This window comes from Borostomias antarcticus (assembly GCF_949987555.1).
Source record: "Borostomias antarcticus genome assembly, contig: scaffold_206, whole genome shotgun sequence".
Lineage (NCBI taxonomy): Eukaryota > Metazoa > Chordata > Actinopteri > Stomiiformes > Stomiidae > Borostomias > Borostomias antarcticus.
Window position 1 is genome coordinate 37,501 of NW_028175908.1, and position 17,613 is coordinate 55,113.

Consider the following 17,613-nt stretch of genomic DNA (forward strand, 5'->3'; position numbering starts at 1 on the left):
AAACACACATTCTCTCTCTCCCACACACACAAACACACACGCACCCCCCCACACACACACTCTCTGTCGCACACACAAGAACAAACCTACTCTCCCCCCCACACACACTCTCTCTCCCACACACACACTCTCTCTCTCCCACACACACAAACACAACACAAACACACACACTATTCACCCCCCCTCCCCCCACACACACACTCCCTCTCCCACACACACACACTGTCTCCCACACTCACTCTCTCTCTATCCCACACACCAACACACACACTCTCTCTCTCTCCCACACACACTCTCCCTCCCCACACTCTCTCTCCCACACACACAAACACACTCTCTCTCTCCCCCCCCCACACACACACACACACACAAAATACATACTCTTTCTCTCTGTCACACACACTGACGCACACACATAGCTATTGACTCAAACTCATACACACACAGCTAAACACACACAAGAACAAACACACTCTCCCCCCCACACACTCTCTCTCTATCCCCCACACACACTCTCTCTCTCTATCCCCCACACACACTCTCTCTCTCTATCCCCCACACACTCTCTCTCTCTCCCACACACACACACTCTCTCTCTCTATCCCCCACACACACTCTCTCTCTCTATCCCCCACACACACTCTCTCTCTCCCACACACACAAACACACACATACCCCCCCACACACACACTCTCCCTCTCTCCCACACACACAAACACAACACACACACACTATTCACCCCACACACACTCTCTCTCCCACACACACAAACACAACACACACACACTATTCACACCCCCTCCCCACACACACACACTGTCTCCCACACACACTCTCTCTCTATCCCACACACGAACAAACACACACTCTCTCTCCCACACACACAAACACACACGCACCCCCCCCACACACACACTCTCTGTCCCACACACAAGAACAAACACACTCTCTCCTCCTGTGTGTAAGTGTGTGTGTGCGTGCGTGCGTGCGTGCGTGAGTGTGTGTATGTGTGTGTGTGTGTGCGTATGTACCCATCACTATGAATATAGTTCAAGTGTAAGCAGCTCTTAGGTGTTTGAACAGTTGTGACAGATTGTATTGTATTTTGTATGACCCCTGTTTTCTAGGCCCAAGTAGATAATGGTGGTGAACTCATCTTCAGTTAAGACACATGAATAATCAATGTCAATACTCACATTGTTTCACAAGTCCAGGTCTGATCCTGATCTCTCCACCATGATCCACACTGTAGGAATAAGCAGAGGAATGATGAGGATGATGCAATGAGACGTCACCAGTTTTGGGCTTTATGTGTTTGTTAGTTACAGGTAGATTGCAGGATTATGTAAAAACTACCAGACCTATTTTCCCGTGGAAGGGTGACTGTAGCATGAGCCAAGGAAGAACCCATTCAATTAGAGAGAGCGGATCTGAATCACGGGGAGGATCCAAATTCATTGAAAAATCATTTTTCACTTTTGTTGACCATGCCAGAGAGACCAGACCAGCACCTACGGGTACTTTGCCATGTTTAATACATCCATGGCTGTTTATCCCTGTATTTTCTGCGGGTATGAGGACCAAAATAACTGAATCATGGTATGAAGGCAAAGATCAACTGCTTTGAATTAGCTAGTTATGCTCATAGCTAGCCAGATGACTGCTGTCGGTCCTGTCATATGTAGCTATCTAGGTAGCTGAAATACATCAGAGAGCAGAGCTGAAGAGCCCCTGTTGGACCAACCCCAGCTGATGCACCACCAGTATATTGTTGACATTTGTCTCCTCTAGGTTCTCTAATGCTACTGCACATGCTGACAACATGCATCATGGGTGGAGGTCTGCACTCTCAAAGTGCCCTTCTGGTTATAGGGTGATGTGTGTCTGTTCTGTCAAGAGACTCGTAGGCTGTGAAAGTTGAGACCATCTAGTTCAGAGAGGGGGGCTACATAAGAGACACTGGGTGATTTTCTTCCACTTGATTTAAAACTCTCTCCTTACTTGAGTGTCTCCAGTCTCCAGTGTGGATCCTCCAGTCCAGCAGAGAGCAGCTTCACTCCTGAGTCTCCTGGGTGATTGAAGCTCAGATCCAGCTCTCTCAGGTGGGCGGGGTTTGACCTCAAAGCTGAGGCTAGAGAGACACAGCCTTCCTCTGTGACCAGGCAGCCCGACAGCCTGTAGAAAAATGATTAATATAAACCCATTACTACCCTCTGCTGGTGAAAAGAGAGAGTTGAAGGATTATATTCCATCTTCCTACAGACAAATGAACATTGGATCTGCCCTGGTTCACACATTGTCAGATTCTTGAATACAAAGTGATCTTTTTGGTCAGTCAATATTTTTGATATGCTTTCTCTTCCTTGTAACCCATGCTAAATAAGAATGCTCTGAGACTCCAGGTTTATTATAGAAATGGAAAAGCCTGGCCTCTGTAGTTCTGAGACATTCCAATCCAACCAATGAAACTCCTCATGAGAGTTCAGGTAGGTTTACACTGTAGTTTATCTGTAGTTACTGTAGTTTAGCTGTTTCTAGTGGGAACATCCAGCTGATCATCTGCTATGATTGTAACAGTTCATAATATCTCCCATCATGTCATTCATAAGTCCCATTCCAAAGATGAGAAACTCTGGTTTAAAAAGCTCTGGCAGCATTTCCCTGTTAGTCTGCATCCATTCAGTCTGTAGGGAGATGATGATGATGATGAAGATCACCAAACTGGTTCATTTGCAATGAACACATGATGTATAAGGAGAGATGTCGTGTCTATGCAGTCCCCTGGAGCAGACAGGTTCAGAGGCAGGGTTCTGAAGGAGTGTGCTGTACCGCTGGGAGTCCAGCTCACTCAGCTATTCCAGCTGGTTTAAACACAGGCTTTGTCTCAGCAGCTTCCCACCATCATCCCCTCATGCCAAGACTATGAACGATGGACCCTGAATCAGACCCATGGATAATGGACAGTGGATCATGGATCATCTCAATCCAGCTCACCCAGAATCTCCAGCCTGTCCCTTGACTACCCTGCAACCTATCACCCCCGACTACACACACACACACACACACACACACTATAACTGATACTTAAACAATGTTACACAAACACACCAGTACTTTAACAATGTTATTATTATCAAGGGATATGATAGAATGTTCCTGAGCCAGGGAGAGCACATTTGGAGTTTGTGTGTTAAATAATTGTCTGTTCAAAGTTATCTTTAGAGTGCATTACACGAACGCCAGACTGGCAAAAATATACCCAGAGACTGATGACACCTGTAATCGGTGCAAGCAATCACCTGCTAATCACACACACACGTTCTGGTCCTGCCATGAGTTGACAGATTTCTGGCGCGAAATTTACGGTACACTCAGTACTCGACACAGACCTCAGACCCGACCCACTCACTGCCATATTTGGGATCTCTACACACATAACACCCACTCTCTCATCAGCAAAGCAGCGAGTGCTGACTCTCACCTCCTTGCTAGCTGGACGTCTCATCCTATTCAAATGGAAACACCCCCGCCCCCCCTCACACAGTAGCTGGTTGAAAGAGGTTCTTAATCACATAACGCTGGAGAAGATAAGAATCTCAATCACTAACTCCAAACTATCATCTGACAAGACTTGGAAGCCCTTTATTGACTATTTGAACAATACTACTATCCCCCCAGATGACTAGATGCTGACCCCCCCCCTCCTCTACCTCATCTACCCCCCTTCCCTTTTCTGTACTGTTTGGTTTTGTGTGTCTGTCTCGTCTTTATTTACAGTTTATCATTCATTAATTTACTACATCCCTGCTTTCAGTATTGTTAAGTGCTTGGTCAGGGTTTGGATATGTGGGCAGGAAAGTGGGTGGGTAGGGTTTCGTGTTTTTGTCCTTTTGCTAAAAATCAATACAAAAAACTTTGAAAGAAAGAAAAAGAATAGTCTGTTTGTGCGTCCTTCGTAGCACACTCTGTTATCAAGGGATATGATGTGATATGATGAGGCCAGTGGCATAATGTAGTTACGATGGGCCCCAGAGTGAGCTTATTATGATGGGCCCTATTAGTGCACACTACTTGAAGCACACACAGCACACACACACTGTAGTTTATACACATTTTACCAACAGTGTGCTGTTGAATTAGCTAGCCTACGTTGGCTATTGTACTGGCGAAGTGGAGAGGTCAGCCATCAGAACCATGCGCTCACGCAGTAACAAACAGAGGCTCAATCAAATCAAGTCAACTTTACATAACTATGGCTGGGAAGGTTTAGGCAAAAACAACAACACATCAGCAAGCAAGTTGCTACTGTAGATAACTCGCCTATAAACTACTGTAAATAGTTGAGCTGTGGATAAGAGCTAACGATAGGTTTACTATTGACATCCATACACTTTCTGCACTCAGTTTAACCAGGGCTTGTTGCTGTCGGCTTCACACAACAGAGATGCCTTCATTAGCTGATCTTAGCTAATATTCTGAAAAACATCTGAAAAACATGTTGGCTACACAATGAAACAGGCGCTGAGCGGCGACCTCACTCCATGATAACAACCTGCAGGGGCACGGCCTACCCCAAATCCCCTTGAGAAACACTAGGCTAACATTACTCACCTATTTGAATGGCATTCCACTATTCTTGCATTGAGCAAAATCGTAGACAATGCCCTTAATATTAAACTCTTGGACTCTTGGAAAATTAAGCCTACCATAATGTATATATAACGTCTTGAAATGTACAGTACATCTAACAATAGCCTAATGTTATTGTTCGGACTTAATGTCAATCAATTGAGGTTCACATTTTTGAATGTTTGTCACTCAATTGAGGTTCAAATAGTAAATAGTAAATGGACTGCACTTATATAGCGCTTTTCCACCTTAGCGGCACTCAAAGCGCTTTACAATGGCCTCTCATTCACCCATTCACACACACATTCACACACCAATGGCGGTAGCTGCCATGCAAGGTGCTAGTCTGCTTATTGGGAGCAATTTGGGGTTAGGTGTCTTGCTCAAGGACACTTCGACATGTGGACAGTCGGAGCTGGGATTCGAACCACTGACCCTTCGATCATTGAACGACCCGCTCTACCAACTGAGCTACAGCCGCCCCGTCAACAGTTCACCTTTTGCGCCTAGTGTACCATACTGTCTTGTGTCTGATCAAATAGAGACTTAAAGGGCAATGCTCATTTTTGACAACCTGGACCTTATTTACGACATATTATAAGAAGTTTGACTCACCGAGATCACTTTGGTGTAGTTCGGAGGCCTGTAGAAGAAATTTAAAATCCAGCGCGAGCCAGTATATCCATGTAATGACGGTGATCGGGGCAACGAGAATGCAGTTTCTCAAAATCTATTTTCGGCCGCTAAACGGTTGTTTTCATCAATCAGATTGGATGAATCGACAGTTGAGATTCCTCAACGCGAGGCATTGTAGTGGTTTTCAAATACGGGGTCTTTAGCCTCTGTAATATGATCTTTACACGCCTTTCCCCACTTGCTCCAGCACGCATGCGCACAGGCCAGCGCGCAGACTGGCTATTCTCCCTCACATTCTCTGCGCTACGATCGTTGTTGGTGCCGAGAATATTGTCGTCATCATTCGTCAGCAACAATCCGATCGTAGCGCAGAGAATGTGAGCCGGAGAATAGCCAGTCTGCGCGCTGGCCTGTGCGCATGCGTGCTGGAGCAAGTGGGGAAAGGCGGGGGAGGGGAGGAGGGCCTGGTATCTATTAGCCTCGCGTCTCTCCTCGGGGAGGAGGGCCTGGTATCTATTAGCCTCGCGTCTCTCCTCGGGGAGGAGGGCCTGGTATCTATTAGCCTCGCGTCTCTCCTCGTAGAGGAGGGCCTGGTATCTATTAGCCTTGTGTCTCTCCTCGGGGAGGAGGGCCTGGTATCTATTAGCCTCGCGTCTCTCCTCGGGGAGGAGGGCCTGGTATCTATTAGCCTCGCGTCTCTCCTCGTAGAGGAGGGCCTGGTATCTATTAGCCTCGCGTCTCTCCTCGGGGAGGAGGGCCTGGTATCTATTAGCCTCGCGTCTCTCCTCGTAGAGGAGGGCCTGGTATCTATTAGCCTCGCGTCTCTCCTCGGGGAGGAGGGCCTGGTATCTATTAGCCTCGCGTCTCTCCTCGTAGAGGAGGGCCTGGTATCTATTAGCCTCGTGTCTCTCCTCGGGGAGGAGGGCCTGGTATCTATTAGCCTTGCGTCTCTCCTCGGGGAGGAGGGCCTGGTATCTATTAGCCTCGCATCTCTCCTCGTAGAGGAGGGCCTGGTATCTATTAGCCTCGCGTCTCTCCTCGGGGAGGAGGGCCTGGTATCTATTAGCCTCGCGTCTCTCCTCGGGGAGGAGGGCCTGGTATCTATTAGCCTCGCGTCTCTCCTCGGGGAGGAGGGCCTGGTATCTATTAGCCTCGCGTCTCTCCTCGGGGAGGAGGGCCTGGTATCTATTAGCCTCGCGTCTCTCCTCGGGGAGGAGGGCCTGGTATCTATTAGCCTCGCGTCTCTCCTCGTAGAGGAGGGCCTGGTATCTATTAGCCTCGCGTCTCTCCTCGGGGAGGAGGGCCTGGTATCTATTAGCCTCGCGTCTCTCCTCGGGGAGGAGGGCCTGGTATCTATTTACTTTACTGCCTTAAGCCCGCCCCATCATCCGGCTCGAGCCTGTAGAGCCTGCCTCCAACATCCGCTTGCTTTATCTTTCCTTAACCGGTAGTTCTCCTCGCATCTTCTTTTACAAATTTCGTCGGTGTGATGCCATCGCGAATGTTATCTACTCGAAACCCTGTGCAGCCTACAGTAAAAACATTACAACAACTGTTCGTCTTCCGGTCCAGACCGGATGATTATGCGATGCGTCATCGCGCTTCCGCTCTAGACCGGCGAAACAACACCGAGCGAGAAAGACCCCAGACTGTCTAGAGCTCGTGAGTCAATTTCCAAATATCAATAAATTTCACCTGCTATCCAAATATCAGTTTTTTGTCATTGACGGCATTTGTCCACATTTGAACCGTAGTCTACTGTCTACCGATAGAGGGCGCAAGAGCGCTGTAGCCCAGTACTGTTTCCTCTTGGTTTGCACTCTGCCGCCTCCGCGACGACACCACCAACACCATGGATGACCAACACGCGACGAAAACAAACATGAGCGGCCAAAAACTCACTCTCACTCTCAATGGCCAGCATGTTTGGGAACATTTACATCTGCGAGAGCAGCTTCTCAACAATGAAGCACATCAAGTCAAAAGAGAGAAACAGGCTGACAGATGAAACTCTGTTCCAGCTCATGCAGATTGATGCACAAACATTGACATTGAGTCCTTTGTAGGCCAGCAGGAGAGGCCGCAAGTATCTCATTAACACAGAACTTTATACTGATTCACCTGTGGGTGAAGGTTAATGGCTTTTGAGATGAATGCATGCTTATTGGAAACACGTCATGGTATGAGATGGCAGAGTAAAAATGCACTATGAACATGAATATTAGTTGGTGCACTTAGTGTCAGCGTTAACATTTGTACATCATTTTTGAGACACCGTTGCACTGAAATAATGGTAGGCTATACCACTCAGGAGTGTGAATGTTTTGTGCAGAGTTCATTAAATGAATAGAAGCATTAGCCTAGGTCCTACTAAATCCATTTATATATGAAAAATTGAAAGTCCATCCAATAAACTTTGATTACCGGCATATATTTAGTTATTTTCATTAATGTAGTAACTATAATTGGCTAATTAAGTGATGGGGTTACAATATCCCACTGGTAGAAGTGCATGATTACAACCTGGCCCTCGGGTAGTGAGGATAAAACATGTGTGTCTCTCTCTATAATCAAAGTTGCCCATGCCTGCTCTAGGTTGTCCTCAGACGGTCCTCCATGCCTGCTCTAGGTTGTCCTCAGACGGTCCTCCATGCCTGCTCTAGGTTGTCCTCAGACGGTCCTCCATGCCTGCTCTAGGTTGTCCTCAGACGGTCCTCCATGCCTGCTCTAGGTTGTCCTCAGACGGTCCTCCATGCCTGCTCTAGGTTGTCCTCAGACGGTCCTCCATGCCTGCTCTAGGTTGTCCTCAGACGGTCCTCCATGCCTGCTCTAGGTTGTCCTCAGACGGTCCTCCATGCCTGCTCTAGGTTGTCCTCAGACGGTCCTCCATGCCTGCTCTAGGTTGTCCTCAGACGGTCCTCCATGCCTGCTCTAGGTTGTCCTCAGACGGTCCTCCATGCCTGCTCTAGGTTGTCCTCAGACGGTCCTCCATGCCTGCTCTAGGTTGTCCTCAGACGGTCCTCCATGCCCCAGAGCGTTCCAATGTGCTCCGTCTAGATCAGAGCGCTTCGTGTCTGACCTGTAGCTTGTCTATGTATTCAAACAAAAACTACCTTTGGGAGAGGTGGACAAGTAGACTACTCTAAATAAAGGCCTCATTTTAAGATGAATGAATTCAATGCCTTTTAAGACTTTAAGGATCCAATTTCCAATTTTTACAATTGTTAAGACAGTTTCTGTGCGTACAAAAGCATTACACATACATTTCATACATTTCATATCCTAGTTGCATTACATGTCATTAACATCATACCTAGCAATTTAATATAGCATTTCTTTTTTTTTCTTCTTTTTTTATATTTATAGTTTTTATTGTTTTGACAACAAAGACAGCTCGCAAGGTGACAACAAGCTTTCAAACAAAGCACACAACGATCAGCGACACAAAACAAGCAACAAACCCACAAAACAACAACGACAACCACATGCTCACAATACACAATAAGCAATAAACAAAAACAGGACAGCTACATTGCAATGCACAAAGCATAAGACAACAAGAACAGACACCTAACCAACAACAACACAAAAGACAGCGATGAAAACAACGACAATCACAATGATCTAGAGGAGGGGGGGGGGGGCACAGTGCGTACGTTTCCTGATTGCTCTACCTATCCACACAGATCGTCAGTCTGGGAATTAGTCCTATTTATAAGAGGTAGGATATTGGATTGTGTAGTGTTGAATACTGCTTATGTAGGGAAAAATACCTATGTTCTTGTGAATATAGGAACAGCCTTAGTGTGTCCCAGAGCTCGCTAGTGTCCTGGTCTATGTCCCTGAGGATGGACGTGGCCTTTTCCATACTTAGAAGATGGAGGAAGTCCTCTAGCCACCTGTTTCTAGAGAAACAGCCTGGTTTTCTCACTTTCCAATTCATTAATATCAGCCGTTTGGCTGCAAGGCATGCAAGGAAAATAATTTTTTGATGTTTGACGTTTTGTATGTATTGTTTGACAGACAGACAGACAGACAAGTGAAACATTACCTTCCTCCCCCACAGGAATGGCAGAGGTAAAAATTATGATAATTAATACTTTTCTAACTATATGAGCCATTATTACATTATGAGCTGTTATGAGCGGCCCCAGTAAGGCTCATAATGTAATTACATTAGTATTTAGTAATATTACACTATGAGCTCTTATTACATTATGCGCAAATCAGTTAGAACGTTATGAGCGCATGGTTTTATTACATTAGGAGCTGAGTATTACATTATGAACTTTTGTTAGTTTATAATGTAATAAGTTATTACATTATGAGCCGTTATTAAATTATGAGCCTTTATTACATTATGAGTTGCTACACAATTACAAGGAGCTACAATTGTATTGTAAGATTTGTATTGTAATACAAATGTATTAATAGTAAGTGAGCTGTCATCTCTGCTGTAGAGAATGTGGAACCAGGTTATATTTACTCTGCAGACCTGGGTGTTATTGGTATGGATCTGCATAATGCTGTGTCATGCATATATTGTTGACACTGAGGACACTAAACTAACACAACTAACACCAACTAGAGAGACTAGCGTTGCACAGCCCAGATAGGAGAAGGTCAAAGGTGATGATGATGACAGCAGCAAGCCACGCACTCCAATTCCTGGCGTTTCATGTTAATCTGTTCGTTTTACTATGTCAAAGTATCTTGCAATCAAACCTGATCATTTACAGTTATGATCGGAGAGCGCTTTTTGACATCCGTGCCTCAATGGAGGAAAACCTCGTTTGGTGCGAGGATCAACAAACACAGGCGAATAACCACCTATTGCCTACCTTTGTTATTCCTTTCGAGCCCTGGAGTAACGTTAACTTTACTGACCGACGGATTCACCGGAGAGGTGAGGTAGACGCCGAGGACATCGTGCGGGTAGAGCGGTGAAACTTTCTCCAAAGACAATCCATCTGTCCCCTAGACCTGGACCAGGTCCATCTGTCCCCCCCCGTTCCCATCCAGCCCCGAACCCAGCCTGCCGGCAAGAACACCTACCTCGTCTGCGAGGGAAGTTACGGTGAAAGTCGGGCTTCTCAATGCCAGATCGGTTAAGGAGAAAACATCCGTTCTGTCTGAGTTAATTTCCAAACAACAACTGTAATTCTTCGCAATCATGGCAAATCCCTGGGGATTATTCTTCTCTCAATGAACTGTGCGTGATTTTTTTTACCAACCAACTTCTGCCATAACCACGCCCCCGCGAGTTTTCATTGGTTAGGGTTAGGGTTAGGGTTAGGGTTAGGGTTAGGGTTAGGGTTAGGGTTAGGGTTAGGGTTAGGGATAGGGTTAGGGTTAGGATTAGGGTTAGGGTTGTCCAATGAAAACTCGCGGGGGTGTGGTTATGGCAGAAGTTTGTTGATAAAAAAAAAGCACGCTGCCCAGCTGGCTGGAGTTACCACAGCAACCCAAGACGCGGAAAGACTGGAGGGGGCGTGGCCTTCATGCACAAGGACAAATACAGCTGTTCTGTGTTGAACTGCCTCACATACTCCAGTTTTGAAGCTCTTCTGGTAAAAGTGGGCATGTCTGACCCCCTCCTGGTTCTGACCATCTACCGCCCAACGGACAGCAAGTCTTTCAAAGAGAGTAAGAATTTTACAACTCAATTCTCAGACCTCCTCAGTGAAATCATTCCCAGCCATGACAGAGTGCTGATCTTGGGAGACTTCAACATCCACGTTGATAATCCCACAAGGAGCTTTGAGGGAGAATTTATGGACCTGATAGACTCTTTTGGTCTCACCCAACATGTTTCTGTCCCAACCCATAAAAATGGTCACACCTTAGATCTTGTCCTCTCTGTCAATCTCCCTGTCAGCAATGTGGAAACCATGACAGCCCATACTGACTGTGACCATTATGCTGTGGTGTTTCAATCCTCTCTGTCTCAGCCCTCCACTAACATTCAATGTCCTGCACGCCTCTCACGGTTTATCAGCGCCCAGACACCTGCTAAGTTTTCCTCTGCTTTTGCTGCCGCCCAAAACACCAGGGCAGGTGAGGTGCTGTCATCAGACCCAGAGGAGCTAATGTCCGTGTTCAACTCCACCTGCCGTTCTGTTCTGGACTCTATTGCCCCTCTCAAGATGAAAGAGCCCAAACCCAAGGCTGTGGCTTGGCTAAATGAGACCACCAGAGCAGAGAGGAGAGCATGGAGACAGGCTGAGCGGAGGTGGAAGAAAGATGGCCTGCAGGTCTCTCTCGAAATACTGAGGGACAGACAGAAGAGCTACCACAGGGTGGTTAAAGCAGAGAGAGCCAAGTACTTTGCTAGTCTAATTGCAAATGCTCCAAACTCCAGAATTTTATTCAGAACCATCAATTCTGTTGTTTGCCCTCCTACTACTGCTATCCAGGATGCATCCCCTACAAAGTGTGATGAGTTTCTGTCCTTTTTCTCAGAAAAGGTCGACAACATCAGAAGAAACATCCCACCCCCCACCCGGGACCTAGCTGTTACTCTGAGATGCTCATCCACCTTCTCCGTGTTCAGCTCCATCTCCCTCTCATCCCTCTCCAAGATGGCCGCCGCTTTGAGACCAGCCACGTCCCCTCATGACCCCGTCCCTGCCCCCCTCCTTAAGGAGGTTTTTGAGGCAGTTGGTCCTCACATCCTGTCCATCATCAACTGCTCCCTGGCCACAGGTATCGTTCCATCATGCCTAAAAGAAGCGGTGGTCCAGCCCCTTCTTAAGAAAGCCAGCCTAGATCCCACTATCCCCAGCAACAACAGACCCATCTCAAAATTACCATTTCTGTCAAAGCTGTTGGAAAAGGCCGTTCTCAGTCAGCTGCAGCCTTATCTCCAACACAACAACATACTGGAGAAATGTCAGTCCGGATTTAGGGCCGGCCACAGCACCGAGTCTGCCCTCTTGAAGGTGTTAAACGACCTACTCCTCATCGTTGACTCAGGGAAATGTGCTGCACTGGTTCTCCTGGATCTCAGTGCAGCATTTGATACTATAGATCACACCATCCTCCTCGACCGCCTCCAACAGGGGGTTGGCATCACCAACACAGCCCTGTCCTGGTTCAAGTCCTACCTCAACAACAGGACCTTTTCAGTGAATATAGCCAACCATTCATCCTGCCGTGTCAACCTCACCTGCGGGGTCCCTCAGGGCTCAATACTGGGTCCCATCCTTTTCTCCATCTACATGCTGTCCCTCAGCCAAGTCATTCATCGCCATAAGATTTCCTTCCATTGCTACGCAGATGATACTCAAATCTATCTTCCACTCAGGGCAGACGATCCCTCTGGGCTGGACCGTCTGAAGGACTGCTTGCGGGACATAAAGGAGTGGATGTCACAAAACTTCCTGCAGCTCAATGACACCAAGAGTGAAGTCCTTCTGATCGGCAACCCCACCTCGATCAGTCAGATCAGAAATAATCTAGGAAGTTTGTCCACCCTTGAAAAATCCCACGTCAGAAAACTTGGGGTCATATTTGACACAGACCTCAAGTTTGACAAGCAAGTGAAATCTGTTGTGCAATCCTGTTTTTTCCAACTGCGCACAGTATCCAAAATCAAGTCCTTCCTCTCCTCCAGCGACCTACGGAGGGTCGTACTAATGCTCATCTTCTCCAGACTGGACTATTGTAATGCCCTCTATGCCGGGGTCACCGACAAGACCATCCACAGCATGCAGCTAGTCCAAAATGCCGCTGCCAGGCTGGTGACAGGCACTAAGATGAGGGAACACATTTCTCCTGTCCTCTCCTCCCTTCACTGGCTCCCTGTGAAGCGCAGAGTGAAATTCAAGATCCTCACGTATGTCTTCAAAGCCCTCAATGGTCTCGCCCCAGCTTACATCAAAGATCTCCTGGACCAACCTACCAGCTTCAGGCCTGGTCGCCGGCTCAGATCTGACAACCAGATGACCCTGAAGGTCCCACGGTCAAAACTTGTCACAAAGGGAGACCGTGCATTCTCTGTGATGGCACCTGGGCTATGGAACAAGCTTCCTCTGAACATCAAGTCCGCCACCACCCTGGACTCTTTTAGAGCACAGCTTAAAACGCACCTCTTTGTTACAGATGATCTATAATGTATGTCCTTGTCTTGTGTCTTAAATGTAGTTTAATTTTGTGTCTCTGCAGTCCCTTGTTTTTGTTTGTCTCTTTTTGTACCCGGGCTGCGCCCCGGGCTGATGTAACAGTTGGTTGGGGGCCGCATTATAAATAAAAATAACATAACATAACATAACACTAGACTATTTGGTTAGTTTATGTGTATGGCATATTAACATTTGTTTATTGTTGCTGCTGGTATGGTACTGTAGGCCTACGTTGTAGATAGGCGCGGCATAATTGTTTTTCTCCTAGAGCGGCAGAAGTGCACGCGCCCGTCCTGGTCTAGACCCACGTTAGTTTGCCTGCAAGGCGAGGGGTCACAGAGGCCAGTCCTTCTCTCCTACACACAGTGGCTGAGTACCTGGACTCCCCCTACACCAGGATTCTGTTCACAGACCTCATCTGCTTCTAATACGGTACACACACACACACTGCTGAGTCACCTTCATGAACTACAGGTCAACACAACACTGATCTAATGGATTGAAGAATTCCTTCATCACAGGCCTCAGTACGTAGCTGTAATAGTTCTAGATGGAGCATCTCCCCATCCTCTTCTGGGTACAGCATCATGGTAACAGAGAGGAGCCGACACTGATCAAGTATGCAGATGACATGACACTGGTGGCCCAGATAAGCAGACATGCCAACTGGTTAGGGGTGAGAAAGAGAGACGGAGGCCTGAGCAGAGAAAAACACACCTGCTGGGGGGGATGCAGGGATTTATTTATTATAAGCTACCAAATGATCATTTATTGGATGATTTTTAGAATGACCCTGGTGCTGGTCACAATCTAACAGAATTACAAGAGCAAAATAAAGTTCAAAGTACAAATTTAGTTCTGTGGCTCAGGAGGTAGAGCAGATCATCCAATGACCGTAGGGTTGGCGGTTCAAATCCCGGCTCCTCCTGTCCACATGTCCAAGTGTCCTTGCGCAAGTACCCCAAATTGCTCCCAATGAGCAGGCTAGCATCTTGCAAGGCAGCTACTGCCATTGGTGTGTGAATGTGTGTATGAATGGTTTAATGAGGCCATTGTAAAGTGCTTTGGATATAAAGTGCTATATGAGTGCAGTCAATTTAACATTATTAACCCATTTAATGCAACGTAGGCTACCAATGATACTGCTCACATTTACAAAGGAAATGAGCAAAAGGGCAGCAGCCCCGCCAGTTACACAACTATTTGATGAGCTGAATTAGCTACTAGCATATATCCTACTCCTACCTGACGCAGTGGTAAGAATAAAACAGTTCACATACAGAGACGAGTCACATCTCCAATTGAATCCATTCCGCTTTCATTGCATGAGAACAGCTAAGTCTCTGAAAATCCATAGCAGGTTTTGCTCGTTACCTCGCTGCGGTTACCTTGCAGTGAGAGAAACACAGCAGACAAACAGCTGAGTGATCGCCCAAGAGTGGCAGGAAAAATAAATGTAATTTGAGAGATTAGAAAAGTGGGGGGGTAAAGCCTATATTTTGAAATGTGAGGGGGATATGTTCCTGGGCTTTACGACTGCAGGTAGGCTACTTTTGGGGGTTTCAGTTGATCTTCTCTATGGAGGTTTGTGGCTGGCACGCACTTCCACACAGCACTGTGGCAACTTGGCTTTTTCCAAACAGCAGGTCCCAGACTGGGCTTGCGCTGAACTGTGACTAGTGAACTGAGTTTGAACTCAGTTTCGCTTGCTGCTTTTTAACTGACTGTCAATGCCCGCGCATACAGATCCAAACATACATCCACAGTATCAGATTCTAACGCTCCACTGGCTCAATCCCAATGTCCACACTCACAGACTCACAGATTTATTATCTTTCTATGTAAGTCGCTTCAGGCTCTTGACCCCTTCCCCAAAATCAGATCTGCACGAATCACGTAGGTGACCTATTTTGGATTCAAAACAGCAAATTTCACCGAAAAGTGACAATTGTGCATGTCTGGATAAGGAAGGAGCAGTCACTGTCCACATACTCTGAGTATGTCAACACCCTGACCTCCCGGATGGAGGAGAGCTCCTTGGAGCTGAATGTCTCTGAGACTAAAGAAGTGTTCTGCAGGGGGAGCCTCATACCTGACGCCCCAAATGTTCTTCCTCTAGCCCCGAACCTTTTTAGTCCCCCCCAAAACAAAAACACTAGGGAGAAAACAGACACCAAATACCCTCCTTAACATACACAAATCACCCCATTCAAATCAAGCAGTAAGATGAAGTTCGAGTCAACACACTCACAACAACCCCCCCCCCCCCACACACACACACACAGTAACACAGAACGGCATCAGCTCACAAACAAACATCAAGCCCATCTGCCCCCACTGTACAAATTGCCACCCCCAGACCCCACACCCTCTCAAACTCAGCCTCATTGTTATTGATCACAAAATAGGTGTATTCTACCCTAAGAAGCAGAGACCCTCCCCCTAACCACCTGGACTGGGTCCGTGGCCCCGCCCCTCTCACCTTATTCCTCCCTGTAATCCAAATGGACAACTTAGCTCACCCAAACACAACATTGAGCAAAACACACTTTGCCCTCCTCCTGCACGTGTACTGTGGGCCCAAAACAAACAGTTCCTTAGAAAACACAAACCCCAACCTCACACATGAGGGCTGTAACAGCACAAACAGAGGAACAAGACGTGCACAAACAGAAAACACATGAACCACCGTCTCCACCTCACCACAGTATGGGCCCCCCTCCCCCACCCCGGGGTCAAGCCCGGCCAGAAAGCGCTCGGTCATCAGGGCCCTGTGCACCACTCTCCACTGCAAGTCCCCTGTCCTTTTAGGGATGGGGGGCTTATACAGCACCCGCCACCTGAACCTCACACTGCTCCCCCCACCTAGAACCCCCTGCCACTGGTGGAACCCAACCCCCTGCAAGACCCCGACGTTCCTCGCCTTCACACATGCCTCATACAGAGCCCTCCCCCTCACCTGTCTGAGGTCACCAGGGTCATACAGAGCCCTCCCCCTCACCTGTCTGAGGTCACCAGGGTCATACAGAGCCCTCCCCCTCACCTGTCTGAGGTCCCAGACCTCCTCCCCTCTCCCCCACCTGCCCCCCCCCCTCCCCACCCTGCTCCTCCAACCCCAAGCCCCTCCTCCCTGCCCCCCACCTGCCCCCCCCCCCCACCCTGCTCCTCCAACCCTCCCCCCTCCTCCCCGCTCCCCTCCCCACTCCACTACCCACCCCCCAACCTGAGAACCTCCTGCCCCCTCCCTCCCCTCGACACTGCCCCCCTCCGCCCGCCTGTCTCCCTGACTAACCTGCTCCTGCCCCTCCCCACTCAGGGGGAGCCCCCCACCCCCCACCCCCCTCCTCCTCTGCCCTAACACCCCCCTGCTCAGCACTACCATCTTCCACCTGCCCCTCAGTACCCTCACCTCCCCTCACCTCCTCATCCACAAGTCCGTCTCCCCTCACCTCCTCTGGACCAGCCTCCCCCCGTCTCCGGTCCTGTCCTCAGTGTCACTATCCAGAACCTCAGCTCCCCTTTTCCTACCACTTCTCTTCCTCCGCATCCTAGGAGCACCCCTACCGCCCTCCCCCCCTGACCCGCCCTCACTAGCCCCCAACCCCAGACCAGCCTCCCTCTGCTCCCCTATGTCCTCTGTCCCCCCCGGGACATCACTCACCCCCGATGCCTCCACCTCAGCCCCCGCCGCCTGCCCCCCGCCCCTCCCTCTGTGTGGGCACGCAAACTTCTTATGACCCATATCTCCACATTCAACACTATCTGTGCTAGCAAAGACAAGGTCACTACCATCTCCGTGCCCCACGAGGACGTTCACATCAAGGGTCTGATGGGAGTTCTGTCTCCTGAAAGACCACACATGTTGCACCTTACGATCTCTTCACTCTAATGGAATCCATTTGAAACCGCTTGCAAACTTTCCATCCCGACGCAGCTCCTTCGCCAGCGCCTCATCACCAATAAACGACGGGATGTTTGACACAACCACCCGCGCTGCCGGTGCAGACAGCGGAGTGACCGGCACCAACACACCCTTCACCCAAACTCCACTATAATAACTTGACTCACCAAACACTCCTTCCTCAGAAACATTACCACCGCTTTATTCATCCGGGAAGTGGAGTAAATCTCCTCGCAGCCTACCTGTTCCCCGACAGCGAGGAGGACATCCTGTTCTCTAGCGACAACTCCGCACCCCCTGACTGTGAGACCATCATGGCCGACC

The 17,613-nt window shown here is 48.3% G+C and overlaps 1 long non-coding RNA gene across 1 annotated transcript in view; it reads right to left on the reverse strand.

The window, feature by feature from the left end:
• Positions 1-2,125, reverse strand: part of LOC311329054 — a 6,458-nt gene extending 4,333 nt beyond the window's left edge. The window contains exons 1-2 of the long non-coding RNA XR_014631264.1: positions 2,002-2,125; positions 1,197-1,246 (exon numbers count right to left, since the gene is read on the reverse strand). This is a non-coding gene — a long non-coding RNA (uncharacterized lncRNA). The remainder of the gene's footprint in view (positions 1-1,196; positions 1,247-2,001) is intronic.
• Between the last annotated feature and the right edge of the window lie 15,488 nt (positions 2,126-17,613).